The sequence below is a fragment of the Balaenoptera physalus genome, assembly GCF_965194825.1.
Source record: "Balaenoptera physalus genome assembly, chromosome: 2".
Taxonomy (NCBI): domain Eukaryota; kingdom Metazoa; phylum Chordata; class Mammalia; order Artiodactyla; family Balaenopteridae; genus Balaenoptera; species Balaenoptera physalus.
The window spans coordinates 156,272,739-156,290,200 of NC_138883.1; the positions used below are offsets into that span (position 1 = coordinate 156,272,739).

General features: G+C 39.0%; 1 protein-coding gene across 2 annotated transcripts in view; it reads left to right on the forward strand.

Moving 5' to 3' along the window:
• The window catches only part of TAF3 (TATA-box binding protein associated factor 3), a gene marked incomplete at its 5' end in the record, with an annotated part of 151,475 nt that overhangs the window by 54,004 nt on the left and 80,009 nt on the right, over positions 1-17,462 (forward strand). The window lies entirely within an intron of this gene.

Here is a 17,462-nt window from a genome sequence, read left to right on the forward strand (position 1 = left end):
AGATGCATTGTAATACAGTCAACCAATTTACTTTTTTCAGACATTTAGGCTGCTTCCAATACAGATATCCTTGTGAAGTTAAAAGATTAAACATGTATAATTTTATGAAATGTTAAATATGTCCATGTTTGGGTTTTTTGTTTAAGTACTGTTTCCAAATAGCAGAATAACAAGGAACTTTTATTTCCTTTCTCCATTTTCATCCTTTTTATTTTAAGAAGTTATACCTTTGGCATAAAATTACCTTGACCAATTTTAAACATTAAAATGTACAGTAGATAACTACTTGCAAACTTGTCTATGAAAGATTTTTGGAATTATATGCTATTAATGAAATGCAACCTTGCATTTCACTTGGTTACATACTAATACATATTTGATTATATATATTTATCTTGTATAGTTTGGAGTCAGAACTACTTTCAGTTTATATTAAATGAAATGATGATGCTCACCCTCATCTTTGTCACAAGATTAAGATGAACAACAACAAGGAACTGTTTTATTTGGAAAATGGCACAGTTATTATTTTAGATGATATTTAGAAATTTATTGTAGTAACGAGTCACCAAATGGACTCCTAAAAGAAATACAGCATGTAACCACAGGCTTTTAAAAAGTTAAGATAATTCAGACAGCATTCGAAATAATGGGAGATGTTTTCAGGATATTTACTTTTCTACCTCTACCTGTTACATAACTTGCTTTGTCCCTCTAATGGACCGTAGTTATTTACCTTTCTGGCTTTATGTGTGGCTTTTCAACTATTGTTTTAATTCTGGCTTTGTTTCTTAGTTTTAGTCTTATCAACGTGTATCATTACAGATAAAAAGGCATGTAAAGAAAAATACATACTTGGATTTTAAAAATTTATTCCTTCTACTTTTGGGGAAAATAAAACCTCAGTTTCGGATAGTGCTTTCATTTGAAACATTTTTGCACATCTGAAAACAAAAAATACTTTCTAGTTAGTGTGATCATCTGTATATAAGGTCCGGTGAGGATCTGGAGGGAATTAGTGGATGTGAGAAATCAAAAATATACAGTTATTCCAACCAATACCCCTAGCACTATAAAACAGTGCTTAAGAGAACTTAAGATAAGTAAACAGTTGAGTAACAGAAGCTATGTGAGAATTTTCCTATATTGCCCCCCCTCTTGGATTGTATGATAGGTATCATCTTGCTGCCATTAGTTTCCTTTGAGAGCAATTTCTTATAAATGCATTCATGTTTCTAGAACAAGCTGTTCTACACAGAACAAATTGTTTCTTCCTGTGCTTTAAGTCCCTCTTCTGTGTGCATTTTCTGAATGGTTTCTGTTCCTGCTAGCAAGGTTACCAGAAGCAACTCCTTACTACTCATCACTGAGCTATTTACATTGTAATTTGGCAAACATCATTGTTGATGGTGAGTAATATAGAATGTCTAACGTTTCAACTGTATAACCCATTCATATTAACTTATCTACATTTCTGCAAATCCAGCATATCAGTGTTCAGAGGGACAAAGAGATAAATTAGGGCGAAATTATTCACCTCACCAAAGGATTCCCTTAAAAAGTTAGGTCTTTGAAGACACGATTTTCCCACCATGTATTGCAATACTGTGGCGTACCTTAAAAATCTTCAGTTATATTTTAATACCCTGGGTCCCTAACCTTTAAGAGTTGCCTTTAATTAGTACCTCTGTGTCAGCAGTATATAAAAATTCCAGAATTCCCTTTTAAAGAACCATATGTTTTATAAAACAGGGTGATCTAATAATTAAATTAGGAAGGAGATAAACAAAAGACTCTTGTCTCTGAAACATATAAAAGGGACAAAAAAAAAAAAAGAATAAAATGGATGGTGGGTTTAATGCAAAATTTAGCAATGAAGCATGAACTTTATAAATAATTTGTTTTTTATATCAAATATGTTTATATATGTTTTACAAATAAAGAGAGCAAGACACACGCCATTTCTAGAGAGGTCGTCAAAACATGATAGAGTAACAATTGTGTGTTTAAATGTAATGAAAAATTATCCTCAAGGAAGCATTCCAGGATCAAGTTGGCAGAGTGGTAGGATACAGTAGAAAGAGCTCTGACCAGGAGTGGAGGGGAGTGGGGGGGTGGTTAGGCTTGAGTTCTAGTTCCAGCTTTAAATCTAATTCACTGTGTAACTCTGGATGAGCTACTTACCTCCTCTGCCCTAGTGGACTTTTTTTTTTTTTAATTACAGAACTGCATTTTGTGATTCTTAAGCAGAGATACTATCACTAGGGACTGTTTATATTAGATGTTGATCGGCTTCCATAGGAGTTGTTCCTGTAACTTCACAGGTGTGTCATAGGATGAATAATGGAAAGAAATAGTAAAGTCAGTTAAACAGCTATCGATTGGGTACTTACAGTGGGTTCAAAACTATAAATCAAGCGGGTTTGATTTAACCACAAGTCTTCACAAAAACAGCTATTTCCTAAAGTGGTGGGTGTATTATACATTTTACTGGATTGCAGGGAAACAAAAATTTATTCAGATTTTGGAAAATTAGATATAGCGTGTGGCATTGCGCAGAGATCCGCTTCCTGGAGAATATCAAAGAAACATTGGTCTTAGCATGTTGGATTTGGAGGTTCGGTGAGTCCAACACGTGCGTTCAGATATACCACGTGTCAGCGGCAGGCATACATATACTCCACAGTCCTTGCCTCTGAGAAATTCACAGTCTTGTGCTAGGATCTGAGAGGCCATCGAGTCCACCTACTTCATTTTATAGTGGAGGAAATAATACTATTAAGAGGCTGAGAAAAGAAATCTTCAAAAGCAAGAAAATGAGAGCAAGAAGTTTGGTCTCGGAAAAAAAAGAACATGTTACCATTAAACCTAAAGTCGGTAGAAAGCCTTTAAAAGGATTTAGGGAAATAAGACTGTAACCACAGGAAAAGGCCCATAGGTTTGATAGGTGAAAAATACACAGGGCATAGATTGAGACTCAGTATAAGGAAGAACTGTCTAACAGTTACAGCTGTCTGAAGATGCAGTGGTTCATATCGGAAGGGGGTCGAAGGAGTGAGCAGGTCACCGGTGGGCTTCAGGAACTGCCCAAGAGAGCACTTGAGGTTCTTGCAAAAATATTAAGCAATAGCTGGTTTAATACACTGGATGGTTTTGTTTTACTTTCTACTTGGAGATAATCTCGGACTTACAGAAAAATTGTAAGACTAGCACAAAGAATCCCCCATATATTCTTTATTTATATTCCCTAAACATTAACATCTTACTTCATTTGCTCTGTCATTCTATTTCTGTATATATATATATATACACGCTTTCTTTTGTCTTTTCCTGAACCGTTTGAAAGTTGCCGACAAGATGCCCTTTTACCCTTAAATATTTCAGTGTGTATTTTCTAAAAACAAGAAATTTCTCATATGTAACCCCAATACAGTCATCAGAATCAGGAAATTAACACTGATATAATGGCATTATCTAATTTACAGACCATATTCAAATTACATCAGTTGTCCCAATAATATCCTCTACAGCAAAAGAAAACAAAAATGTTTCTGGTCCAGCATCCAATTAGGAATCACATGTTGCCTTTAGTTGTCATGTCTCTTTAATTTCTTTAATTTAGAACAGTTCCTCAGTCTGTTTTTGCCTTTCAGTGACCTTGCTGTTTTTGAAGAGAATAAGCTACTTATTTTGTAAAATGTCCCTCGATTTGGGTTTGTCAGATATTTCCTCATGAGATTCAAGTTATGTGATTTTGTCCGGAATCCCACAGAATAGTGGTTGTGTGTTCTTCTCGTGGGCCGTGTGAAGAGCCCAGTGGTGTTGATTTCACGTTGACTTTCCTTGGTTAAGGCAGTGTCTGCCAGGCTTCTCCACTGTCAGGTTATTATTTTTCTCTTTGTCATGGCTAACTTTCTTGTGGGGAGATGCTTTAAGGTGATGTAAACATTCTGTTTTTCACCCAGTTTTATCCACCACTTTTAGCATCCACTGATGATTTTCACCTGGACCAGTTATTACCATTATAGTTGCTGGATGGTAAATTTCTAATCCTGTCCTTCCTTCTACATTTATTAGTTGGCATTCTACTCTAAGGGAGCTTTTTCCTTCTTTCTCACTTATTTATTCATGTATTTATATCAGTGTACACTTGTGGATTTTTTTTTTACAGCTGTGTTTTATTTATTTATTTATTTATTTATTATTATTATTTGGCTACATTGGGTCTTTGTTGTGTTGCACGGGCTTCTCATTGCAGTGGCTTCTCTCATTGTGGAGCACAGGCTCTAGGCGTGCGGGCTTCAGTAGTTGCAGCGCGTGGGCTCAGAAGTTGTGGCACATGTGGCTCTAGGGCACGCGGGCTTCAGTAGTTGTGGCTTGCGGGCTCTAGAGTGCAGGCTCAGTAGTTGTGGCTCACAGGCTTAGTTGCTCCATGGCATGTGGGATCTTCCCGGACCAGGGATCGAACCCATATCCCCTGCATTGGCAGGCAGATTCTTAACCACTGTGGCACCAGGGAAGTCCCCACTTGTGGATTTTTATTTTAGTCAGTGGTTATACTCCATGACTGTCATCATTTATTTTGGTACTTAAATTGTCCCTGATTTGGCCCACGCAAGCCCCTCAAGTTGCCTTGGTGTTCTTTGACGTGTTTCCATCGTTCTAGGAGCACTTCGTTACTCTGTGGCCCAACAAGATGATCCATCTCTTCTTGTACTTCCCAGCTCTAGCCCAGGAGCCAGCGATTTCTCCAGCGCCCTGGCTCCTTTTTTGGAAGAATGGAATTTAGAACCCAGGATCTGGGCACTAGGACTGACCACTGCTGCTACCGTGTCCTTGCTATTAGGTGCTCTTAGCAGACAGAGCTAGGAAATACATTCATGTGCGCGCACAGACATCTGTATCTGTTTCCATAATTCTCTCTTCAGAGTAGTAAGAGCAGGAGTTTATACTGCCAGCTCCAAATTGGATCCAAAAGCACAGAGTTTATTCTCTTATTTGCTTAACTCTAGAGTATGCGGAAAGGAGCTTCAGAATTGCTAACCCATAGCAGTGTGGGAAACAATCCTACTAACTAGATTTCAGTTTTTGTTCACAGTTATTTTATTTTTTTAATCTTTAGTTTGAAGGTATGTAGTCAAAATTTTGTGTTAAAAGTTACTGGAAGGGCTAGAGAGTTATTGCTTATTTACCAGCTCTAGAGTTTCTGTTTGGGGTGATGGAAAAGTCTTGGAAATAGATAGTGGTAGTGGCTGCACAACATTGTAAATGTAATTCATGCCACTGAACTGTACACTTAAAAATAGTGCAAGTGGACTTCCTTGCTGACGCAGTGGTTACGAATCCGCCTGCCAATGCAGGGGACATGGGTTCGAGCCCTGGTCCAGGAAGATCCCACATGCCACGGAGCAGCTAAGCCCGTGCGCCACAACTACTGAGCCTGCACTCTAGAGCCCGTGAGCCACAACTACTGAGCCCACGTGCCACCACTACTGAAGCCCGTGCGCCTAGAGCCCGTGCTCCACAACAAGAGAAGCCACCGCAATGAGAAGCCCGTGCACCGCAACAAAGAGTAGCCCCCGCTCGCCGCAACTAGAGAAAAGCCCACACGCAGCAGCAAAGACCCAACACAGCCAAAAATTAATTAATTAAAAAAATAAAGTACCTCATATAAGTGAAATCATACTTTAAAAAAAAATAGTGCAAGTAGCAAATTTTATGTTATATATATTTTACCACACACACACACACACACACACACACACGTCGCTTGGATTGGTCCCCTTTTCTCCTGTCGACAGTATAGGTATGTGTGTTATTCATTGGAAATAGAGTTAGGTTCATTTGTGTCTATTTATATTCCTTTTTAGGCTTTTCCCCCATCCTTGAGGTTTTTTTCCTTATGTAAAATATTAACATGGCTCCAACAAATTGGAAGTGTCCTCAGAGAAGTGTCGCTCCCTCATTTTATCTGCCCCACTGCCCCACCCCCCCATCCTTTCCTCTACTTGCCACCACCCCGTAGGTGACACTGGTCACTCATCCCATTGGTGACCATTCTCATGAGCTTCTGGCTTACCCTTCATGTCTCCCGTATATTCACTTTCTCCTTTGTGTCTCTTATTTGATTACAAGCGTTTTTAATTCAAATACCTCTGTGCCTTTGCTCTTGTTCCTCCCGGTGCTGTATCCACTCTCCCCCAGATGACCAACCTTTCCTCCCCACGAGGACAAGCGCACCTGTGTTCTCTCCCATCAACAGGCGCCCCACCTTTTCTCCAGGGGAGCCTCTTCGAGCTGAGTGCTCTCGTGGGCACTGCCCCAGTGATGATTTCTGACCACCTGTCCTCGGGTTTTAAGTTTGAAGAACTCCGTCTAGGCCAGGTCTTCCCTGTGTTGATGCTTTTGGACGAATCGGCCACATTCAGCGTGACCAGCCGCCCCTCCCCTCCTGCCGCTGCCCCCTCCCTCCCCAAGTGCTGGCATCACCTGGAGCTCCGGTCCCTCTTCTGTTTCTCAAGCAGTTTCTTTGCTTTCTCCTGCCTCTTTCCTTTATTACTGTCCTTCCATGTAAACCTTTTAATTTTTTTCTCCCAAATATGTAACTATTCCTGTTTTCTTTCCTCACCATATATAATAACCGAAGAAAAGTGTGGGCTTTGCACTCCTAGACCTGGCCAAGAATTCTGGCCTGGCCCCTCAATAGCTGTATGGTTCTCTGAGCCCCTGTGAACTCAAGCTTCCTTATCAGCAAAATGAGGATAATCATATCTCACAGAGTTGTCGTAAAAGTTAAATGAGGTAACGTATACATCATAGCACATAGCAGACATCCAATAAGTGTTCATCTCCTTCCCAGTTCCCCATCTTAACACTAATATTCACTTTACTTGCAGCACTTATAACCTGATCTCTGCTCTCGAGTAACTTCTGTCAGTCTTATTTAGGAAGTGAAACTTGCACTCATGACATGAATAGGAAAATAATATAGACCGGAGTAATCACATATTGAAATTATTCTAAATATGTTCTTTAAGAGTATCTTTAAATTTTGTTTGAAATGTTCTCTTTTATGAAAGGGATACAAGCTGGTGGAGGAAATGATTAGGGAAACAGAATCTAAAGCAGTTTCTGGACAGATACCATTGTTAAAGGGGTGCTAAGGAAAGTGAAGTTACACCGGGACTTGCTGTCTTATGTAAAATAGTGTAGCTCTGAGGCTGGCATGAAATGCTGCTTACAAAATTGTTGCGAGTGTGGAGAGAACTTTTTGTGATCGCACAGTCAAGAAAGGCTTTATCTTCACAGTGAAAAGACTCCGCGTGTAGCTCTTCTCTCTTTTCCTCTCTCTCTTTCTCTTCTTTTTTCTTTCCCCACTTCTGTTGCTTATAGGGAGAGGAAGCAGGAGATCAGAGAGCAGAGTAGATGAAAATGCAACATAAGACTTTTCCCGGTGATAACTGTGAACTATTTAGGAAGATGAATTGACTGCCTGGGACTGAAACAGATAAGAACCCCAGGAGTGTTTTGATGCTGAATCATCTGAAGTCTGAGAACAAACCTCAAGAAAGGCTTTTCAATCCACGCTAGAATTGGGGGTGATAAAGACAAAGTTAAGGATTAGAGAGGAAGATACCTGATTGTACCCTTAGGTTATTAAAATTCTTTATAATTTTAATTGGCCATTTAAAACGGAACGCCGGAGGAAATTATAGAGTTGAAAAGTGAAGCATTTAAGTCTTAGATACCAAATCCTCCATGTGAGCTCTTGGTCAGTGGTTCCAGCTCCATTCCACAGAGCAGTAATAGAGTAACTTGGGAGGCCTTTTTATTATTTATTTATTTATTCATTGAATTTTTAATTAATTAATTAAGTAATTATTTTTTGACTGCATTTGGATCTGCGTTGCTGCGCGCGGGCCTTCTCTAGTTGTGGTAAGCAGGGGCTTCTCGTTGCGGAGCACGGGCTCTAGGCTCTCGGGCTTCAGTAGTTGTGGTGCACGGGCTTGGTTGCTCTGCGACATGTGGCATCTTCTCGGACCAGGGCTCAAACCCCTGTCCCCTGCATTGGCAGGTGCATTCTTAACCCCTGCACCACCAGGGAAGTCCCTATTCATTGAATTTTAAAATTCAACATCTGTTATGGAAAATTGTTATGAAAAGCTAAATAGACTTAACCACATTTCGAAATCAGATTCATCTCATACATCTCAGTACTAGACAGGCCTGTAAACTTTCAACCTTTAAATTTGTGCTAGTTTGGGGGACTTTTTTAAATAGAGATTTCTAGGCCCTCGAATCCACCTTTTAGAATACTGCTGCCGTTGTGGTGAACTGACTCACCTGGCCAGCATCCGGTCCATTGCTCTGCATCCTATCACCTCTCGTTTCCAACTCTTTCTCTCCATCCCCCCTTCCCCAGCCTGCAGACATGCTCAGATCTCTCCCATCTTAAGAAAAACGTTTAAAGCCCTTCTTCAGCTGTCTTCCTCTAGGCTGAGAGCCATGCCCCTTCCCTCTGGGTCTCCCCCATGTCCATGCTTGTTCAAGGGCCCCCATCATCCATCTCATTCCCATGGTAGAAGCCCGTGGGGTCCTCTGACATCTTCTCTTTCGCACTCTTCTAATCAGCTCTCTCTCGAATTCTTGTCAATTCTACCTCCTAGACATGAAATCCATATTCTTTTCCGACCCCAAGGGCCCGGTTCTAATTTCACAGCTACCCTTCTCTGTCCACCATACTGGGCTAGAGCAGTATTTCTGAAATAGAGATCTGGTTACTGCTCTACTTGAAGTTCTTCAAATTATTCTGCCTTCCTGATAAAAATCAAAGCCTTGGCCGTGGCAGGTAGGATGAGCCTCACCTTCCATCACCCCCCTTTGCCCTTTACTCACAAGCCTGCAATGCACCGCCCGCCTTTGTTTTCTCTGCTTCAGAGACCACTTCTTCTTATCTGCCTGCTGAACTTCTATATCCTTTTTAGGATTTAACCCCTTTCAAGTTCTCTTTGACCTCTCCTTGCTAGCCAGGCCTGGCTGGGTGCTCCAAGCATCCTGTTCCTGTGCCTGTGCTGGTGCCTTATCACTCATGAGTGAGCTCCTGCATCTGTGCTCCAGGTCCCAGCTGAGTCCATAGAAGCTCTTATCAGACCTCAGCTGGTCAGTTCATCACAGAAAAGAAGTTAAAGCGGAGAATTGTTTAAAGAAAAGATTCATACATGAAAACCGTAACACTCGATACTCAGTTGAGACATATAAATGTCCCTCCACCTGGCTCTCTCAATGGGGTCAAGGCTCAGTGAGTGTTGGTTGTCTGGTTGGAATTTAACATGACTTTTCTTGCATCAGACACCCTCTGGTACATCATCTGTGATCTCCAGTTTTACTTTCTTTAAATTGAAGTTAGAACTTTAAAACCTTGCAAAGTAATCAGTGCAGGATCCTTCTAGATTTTAACTTCTAATGCTTCTGGTTTGTTTTTTAAATCCTTGCCCACACTTATATCAACAGACATTTTCCCCCCAGTGATGGGTCTATATTGAGTCTTCCCGAAGCATTCAATTTAGTTTTTGTAAGAAACAAGACACTTTTTGCACTCATATCTCCTTGGTTAATATTCAGTTAAGCAACATAGCTGCAGTAACAAGTACAACTGGCAAGAACTAGTTTGAGAACAGCACAGCTGATTTTTGGTAAACACATAGCTCAACTAGTGGAGGCCAATATTTATGGGACTGATGGAGAGTTGCTCCAGGCTTTATGAGCTGCCTGCTTTCTGCAGACTGGGAGTGTCAGCAGATAAGTTTTAGAAGAAAATATAAGAGCATTAGTTAATCTAGTGAGTCACCTAAATGAAGGTTGCAGGCTTTTGATATAGGTGAAGTTACCTTTCTTTGGTTGGTTACTGGTCATAATTTGTTTTTTTAGCTGCTTTTATGGTTTTACCCATTTTGATACGTGGGAGTAATTTTGTGAATGAGCTTTAGTCTTTCATCTTTTATTTATTTATTATTTGTACCACTAATTACTTTCAGCAAAGACTTGAAGATGCTTATTGTAAAAGACACAGATACAAATTACATTTTGTACATGCAACTGTTTAAAAAAAAAGCCCAGCAAATTATATCAGTTTCAAAAAACTTAATATAAATTTAGTTATTTCTGATTATTTGTGTGCTAACTGGTAATGCTGTGAACTAACCAGTAATGTATTGAAAGGCATGGTTGATTCTTATGGTGTACTACTTACAGAAGAAGTTACAAAAACATGTTTTTTTCCCTAAAAATATCAGTAAGTTTAAAAAAAAATTTTCTTTCCCCTCTTTTTTCTCTTTACCCTCTTCTCTATATTCTTGTTAAAAAGTTTTTTCCTTAAGATATTTGATTATGGTATAAGGCAGCTAATTTAAGCATCTGTTTATCACTGCCTGGCTAGACTGAATGTAAAATTTCAATTGAATTACCTCCCAAGAGGGCTTTGAGCTCTTAGGGTAAAACACATCATTTTCTCTTTTCTCTCCCGGGATTGTCAGCAGAAAGAATTCATCTAAATAGTTTACATGCATTTTGAAAATGTTGTATCTACTGGACTTAGCTCTGTTGTTTGCGGAACATTGCCAACATAAATGGAATAGCTGCTTTGCTTGTTAACTCAAGCACAATGGTGTTATGTGGTCTTACAATATGCGTATAAATTGTAGCAGTGAATGACTTTTGCTGATAGTTAACTTGTAGCCAGTTTTCATATTAACAAAGAAGAGATTTTCCTCTTTTAACAATTTGTTTTCAAAACCGGGATGTTTTGAAACATCAGTCATTCATTCAGTCATCAAATATTTATTGAGCAATTTCCATGTATACAACTTTATATATTACAAAATTCAGATATACATTGTAAATGCTTATTTTGCCACTTTTCTCTGAAAGTTTTGGGTTTTCTGTGCACTTTCATCTGTTTCGTAAGGGCTTGGTTAAGAACTAATTGATTGAACTGAACTAAACATATCAATAAACAAATTCAGTGTGTTCTGTCTGTCAGCAACTATAGCACAGACAGGTGTGTCAACTCCTGAGCTTTCAACTTGGAGGACTCTTCATTCCTTTTTTCATATACTACTTTCATAAGAAAGCACCGTAATTTTCTTCTCTTTATTCTACTTGATTGCAAAAATTTTGCAAATATAAAAAAAGCAGATGAAAACTCGATTGCTCCAGTTTTTCTTCTTTTACAATAAAAATGATTATTTTAAAAAGCAGCACATAATATTTCAAAAATTTAAAAACTGTGTTAAAATATTAAATCTTAACATGGTAAAATAGACTATATTGTCAGATTAGTAAAACAAAAATATTTGTTATCCCTAATCATTAGTTCTGCTATAAAGTTTAGGTTGATTTTTGAAACACATTGGGTTTTGTTTGTTTGTTTGTTTGTTTTTACAAAATTCCAACAGCATATGTATCTGTTGGTTGATCCTTCAGTTGGTCAGTTATCCATCTTTGAAATGTCAAAGAATCTAAAATGGAAATCATTCTTTATTACATTATTTCAACATATTAAAATTTATTTTATAAGTAGGCTTTAAAATACACTCTTGAGTATTTGAGATGTATATTGAGAAAGTTGCTAATTATTTTGTGAACTCTCTATCTTTTAAGAGAATAATGTCAAGGCCTAAATTACTGAAAGAAAGCTTTGTTATTTAACAATGAATTAGTATAGGCCTTACGGGAAGGAATGTTTTGTCTTTGGTTTTGAATTTATCATTTGAAATGTATGTGTCCTTTAAGATGAGATAAACATGTAAGAAGTAGGGAGGAGCCATTCAGTGTGTAAGTTTCTGCAAGTTGTCCTGTGAGGTGACCCAGCAGAATCCCTACAGAGCCAGGAGTTCGTTTTACTGGACCAAACTTTCATCTTCTCAGGTGTTTTCCTCTGTGCTTTGTGTATCTCATCTGGCTTTTGTGCCTTAGGTGCTTGTTTCCCTTCATATCGTTGACTGTATTTGTCACTTCTTTTCACTCCTGTAGCCGGATCTTTCCTGGTCGTCTTCTGCTCTGACTGCTTCCCCTTCCTTCTCATTGATCCCCCTGCTCTCAGCACTGTCCTAGCCTATCTGATGTGAGTTTACCACAGTTATCTCCTTCTGCCCGTCCAGCTTCAGCTGCTTACCTCTCTTTTGCCCATATCAACTTTTATCAGATATTCTCAATCCTTATTCGGAGCTTTCTTATATAAATTCACCCTCATAATTAAAATACCACCTCTTTTAATATTTCTGTATACCCCATGTCTATTTAATCATCCTTCTCAAAAGAACTCTTGAAGAAAAACAGAAAGAAACAGGGTCAGTTGTCTTCTATCTTTAACTGAATGTTTTGCCCAGCAGAGTAGGTACAAAGGTCAAAATACATTTCTTCTTTCCTACTGTAATCGTCTGCCCTATATCACCAAAGGAATCGCACATTTTATTTTATTTTTATTAGGGCTAAATCCTTACCCTTTTCCATTTTTATGTTGTCTTGAAATAAGCTCTCAGTTGACAATTAGCTGTTCTAATGGAAGCAATGGAATGTAATCCAAAGTTGTAGTTACAACTATATTTGCCTTGGGAATGTTGCACATTTTAAAAACTTTCCCTTTCCCTAACCAGTACACACTGTTCAATGTCATAAATACTGTACCTACTGTCAGCAGGGGGTCTTAGCCTTCAAGGTTCATAAGAGCAAATAAGAAGAAAATGACCATATAAGGTAGAAAATAGTAAGAGAGAAGAACAAAACCAACCAGGTAATTGTTGCCGGCCTCACATCTCAATGCTGTCTGGTTTCAAATGTAGGAGAGGGGGTATCTGGTCATCCTGGCAAGTGCGGTGTGGTGTGTGAGTGAGCTCCTTGGTTCCTGTACATTGAACTGTTGAAAGTGGAAACATGATTTTCTGTTGGTCAGTGTTTTAAATTGGAGTTCATTTCCTGGAAACCTCTTTTCTATTCATTTATTCAGTCACTTAATGTTTATTGAGCACTTACTATAAAAATGTCAAAATCATCTATGAACATTTTATATATGTTTATTGAATATATAAAATCAAATATTTAATATGGAACTATTTTAGTGTATTTTTCTCTTAGAGAATTTTTCTTGATGGGCTGGGATATAAGCTAAGACTATTTAAATATGAGCCTGATGATGTTTTGATCAAAAATACCTTCCTCTTTTGCTCTATATAGGAAGCCTTCATTGCTCCAGTAACCTTCAAACTGTATTCAAAGTAAGGTCTTTTGCTCTTGAAACATTTCATTTTTTCTTTGATGTGCTTTTAAGCTCCTACCTTTCTTCACATGGTAAATCCTAAACAAGGGGCGGCTTCCTTGGTGACTGCTTCAGTGAGCCCTTGCTCCCTGTTCTATCGGCCCATTAGATATCTGCCTAGAATATTTGTGTCTTCCTTTTCAGCTATGTCAGCTGTTTTGGAAAGTTCTTGATATATCTGTAATGGCTTCAGTTTCCCACTAAAGTTAGAGTTTGTGACAATTATTTCTCTCCTGAAGCTAGCAGACAATTCTTACTTGTTTCTTAGACATTTCACAGCTCTGCCTTAAGCATTTTGAAGAGATGCTTAAGACAGATACTTTTCTTAAAATCAGTGCATCACATTTCTTATTGATCATTGACCTGTCAGCAGTCATTACTTTAGGAGTCTTATTTACAATAAAAAGGAAAAGAGGATAAAAGCATAGGGTTCCTGGTTGAGTCTTGGTAAATTGGGCCATGATTCTAATTGGGGAAAAAAAACAAATGGGCTTCGGAGTGAGATTTTCCAGTGCATACATTCTTTCACTAATTGTGTGGCCTGCACATTGTATAGGACCTGTGCTTTCTCATCTACAAGATGAGGATGACAATACCTCCTTCGTAGGGTTGAGGTGAAGATGAAATGAGATGGTTCGCACAGGTTTCCTGGCATATGGTGGACATTCACGGCGTTGGTGCTGCGGTCACAAGACAGGGACCAACAGTGCCCTCAGTGAGTGTGGGGCTGACTGTGTGAAGGTGGGAATATCCAGTTGGGCTAGTGACTGGACTAGTAAAGGAGTCGAGACTTGACTTGGGCGTAGCGGGCATGGAAAGCAGAACAGGAGCGTCGGGGCAAGAAAAGAAGAGGCGTGAGGTTGCTGATGGCAGCTGAAAGCAGGTCCCAACTGTTGCTGCTCACTGGTCCTCGTGCTCAGTTTACCCACCCCTGGAACCCAATATGGAACCTTGCTCTGTTCCATTATGTTATAGTATAAAGCTGTAAAGCTAGGTAAAAAGCAAGTCTGTTTCAACCTTCCGACTCTCTAAGAAAGTAATAACCCTGCTCTCTATTGTTTCTCCCAGATCTTTTAATGTTGTGCTTTGGTGAATGGGGGTGGGGGTGAAGATCAAAGCCAATTCTTGCTGAACCCAGCCTCATCCTGGGTATGGGGCTAAGCTCTCATGCCATCCTGTGACTGTTCCCAAGGAGGGGCTCCTAATACCAGGGCGCGGGCAAAGAGGGGGCTCATACAACATTGCATCTTAGACAGTTTCTCTTCATTTCTCACAGTTTCTGTAGGTCAGAAGTCAGCTGGGTTTTCTCCTCAAGCTCTTACAAGGCCAAAGTCAAGATGTCAGCCAGCCTGAGCTTGGGGCCCCTTTTCCAGTTTTTCTGCGCTGGCAGATTTCTGTTCCTTGCAGCTGTAGGACTGGGGTCCCAGTTCCTAGCTGGCTGTACTTGAGGCTGCCCACGTTCCTTGTTCCCTCCCCTCCATCCTCCGACCAGCAAGGGCCCATCAGATCCTTCTCATGCTTTGAATCCCTGGCTTTCTTTTCTGCTACCAGCCAGAGAAAACTCTCCTTTTAAAGGATTCGTGTCATTGGATTAGGCCTACCTGGCTCCTCTCAGTTCTGCATAATTGTAAGAGCGGAGGTCTCCTCATACTCCCGGTTTCACTCACACTCAAAGGGGAGGGCATTGTACACAAGCGAGAGTCACTTTCAGAATTCCGCTTACCACAGGTCATTTGGTTGAATAAAAAGTTCTAAACTGGTATTTATTTTCCTATAGAATTTTGGACAAATGACTCCATTATCTTAGCGTTTAAAAATATAGTCGAGAAATCCTGTGCCATTGGGAATCCCAGTCATGCATATCCTGTCAGTATTCTCTCTCTAGCAAATTTAGATTTTAGAATTTCACTCGCATTTGCCTCCATGGGGTTCTCTTTTTTTGCTTTCATTGTACTGCTGGGCACTTGGTGGACTCTTTTAACCCCGTTCTCTGATGAAAAACCTCACGTCTTCTGCCAGAGTGAAGAAGGAGTAGGTACCTGGACACTTACATTGGGAAGGCCATCTGGGGGCTGACTTGTAACCCATTCAACCAGCCCCCCTCTGGTAACCCCCTGCCCGTCCTCCAAGGGGCCTGGTGCCTCTGATTCCCCAGCTTTTCCCTGTCTGTCCTGGGAAGCAGTGTGTTTACTCATTTGCATTTGCAAGTACTTGAAATATCAGCTTGTCCTTTCCCTTCACCCAGCCACCCCTTTTCCATTTGCTGAAAACAGCGACATCTCCACCTGTTATTTTCTCTTCTCCTGCTTGCTTTAGCATTGTAGGTTAAACACTGTTTTAAGTTTCTTTAATAACTTTTTTGGGGGGAGGGCAGGAGAATTGGATAAGAACAGAAATGAATCCCTCTTTCATTCTACCACCTTGCTTCAGAAATTCTGCCTTTGATTGTTTAATCATGATTATTTATCTTGCTTTCACTATAAAATTCAGTTTTGTGACACAGAGGACCAGGTTACAACATAGTTCTTTTTAAAGTCAACGTGTAAATGTATATTCCGTGTGCAACAGTGGACTAATAAATGTTGGGAAACCAGTCAAGAAAGGCAGTCTGTGGTCTCAGGATGCTTCCAGTCCTGTTGATGTTGAAGAACACAAAGGAACACAGAGGGAAAAAAATGGAGGGAAAACCTAAATGCCCAGCAGTGGGAACATGCTCTGGACTATAATGTTAAGTGAAAATGGGATATAAACTGTTTAGTATGATTTCATTTATACAGGAAAAAAATAGAAATGTGTGTAGAAAAAATTAAGAGAAAATGAAAACCCTAATTATATTAACAGTGATTTTTATCCTCCTAGATTGTGGGATTTGGGTAATTTTAAAAGAAAAGTACCTATAATTAGGATTCCCTTTTCGCCTTATTTTCTTCAATTGCCACATTAACTAGCATCTACTTATGTTAATGCTTCTTTGTTTGCCTCCCCATTAATTGTCTACTAGAATATTTTGGAGAGGAGTAGGTATTTGTATGATGGTGTAAAACTTAGGCCAGAGTAAAACCACTGACTGGATAACTTGACTAATTATCCCTGCACTCTTGCCTTTACTGAACGGTTTCAACACCAGAAATTTAGCCACTGCTTCCCATTTTCCCCATTATTTCTTATTGCCAAAGTAAGTCTTCTATTCTTTAAAAAAGCCAAGAAATGATGAAGAGTACAATAGTCTTATATACATGTTGATGAACTACACTTTTAATAGAGGCATTTGTCTCAAAATCATGTTAATGGACAAATAACTAGAATGCTGTATCATTTCTTGGGATTTTCATTGATTTGGGGAGCTAGAATGTTGCTGATAAAATGCATGACTATTTTATATGTAACTACTTGGAAGGCTGAGCGGGGAGCCAGTGAGCCAGCTACTATTGTGTAACTCTGCCAAGAACCAGGAAACAAGCACAAACATTGTATAACGCTGGTGTCATTGAAAACGTGTGCCATGTGGACTGTGAGATCCAGTCTCGGAAAATAGAGTAGAAAGTTATGAAATGGTTCAGATTCTTTGAATTACTACAGCAGAAAAACTTTTTATGGAAATTGTCACACATAGGATGTATTTAAGAAGCAATATTCCCGATTTTCAGAGAGATTTCATAAGGAAGGTGTTACACAAGGGAGGCACACCTACTTATAGGGTCTTGTTTGTTTTTAACTTATTCTGATTTACAGAATTTTTTTCTCTTTAGGATTCATATTAACAAAGATTTTGATTGGGAGCATGTGAATTTTATCCTAAGTTAGCAAGAAATCATAATTTTTAAAATCATAGCAAATTCATCACAAAATAATTCACATTTAGGATGCCATATTAATCTTTAAAATTATTTCTTAAAGTCGTGCTTCATAAAGTAGTAGTGTATATAAATATTTATAATTTCTTTCAGCAGGCTTATGGAAACTTTCCACATGTTCAGTTTTTTTTTTTTTTTAAACCCAGACCAATCATCCCAAAACAAATTTTTAGCTTGCACATCTAAAGTTACTAAGATCCATTGCATTTGATTATAATTTACTTAAGAATGCTTCATATTATAAAACCTATTTTCTTTATGAGGATTTACTTAGACATATAATGTCAATGATATTA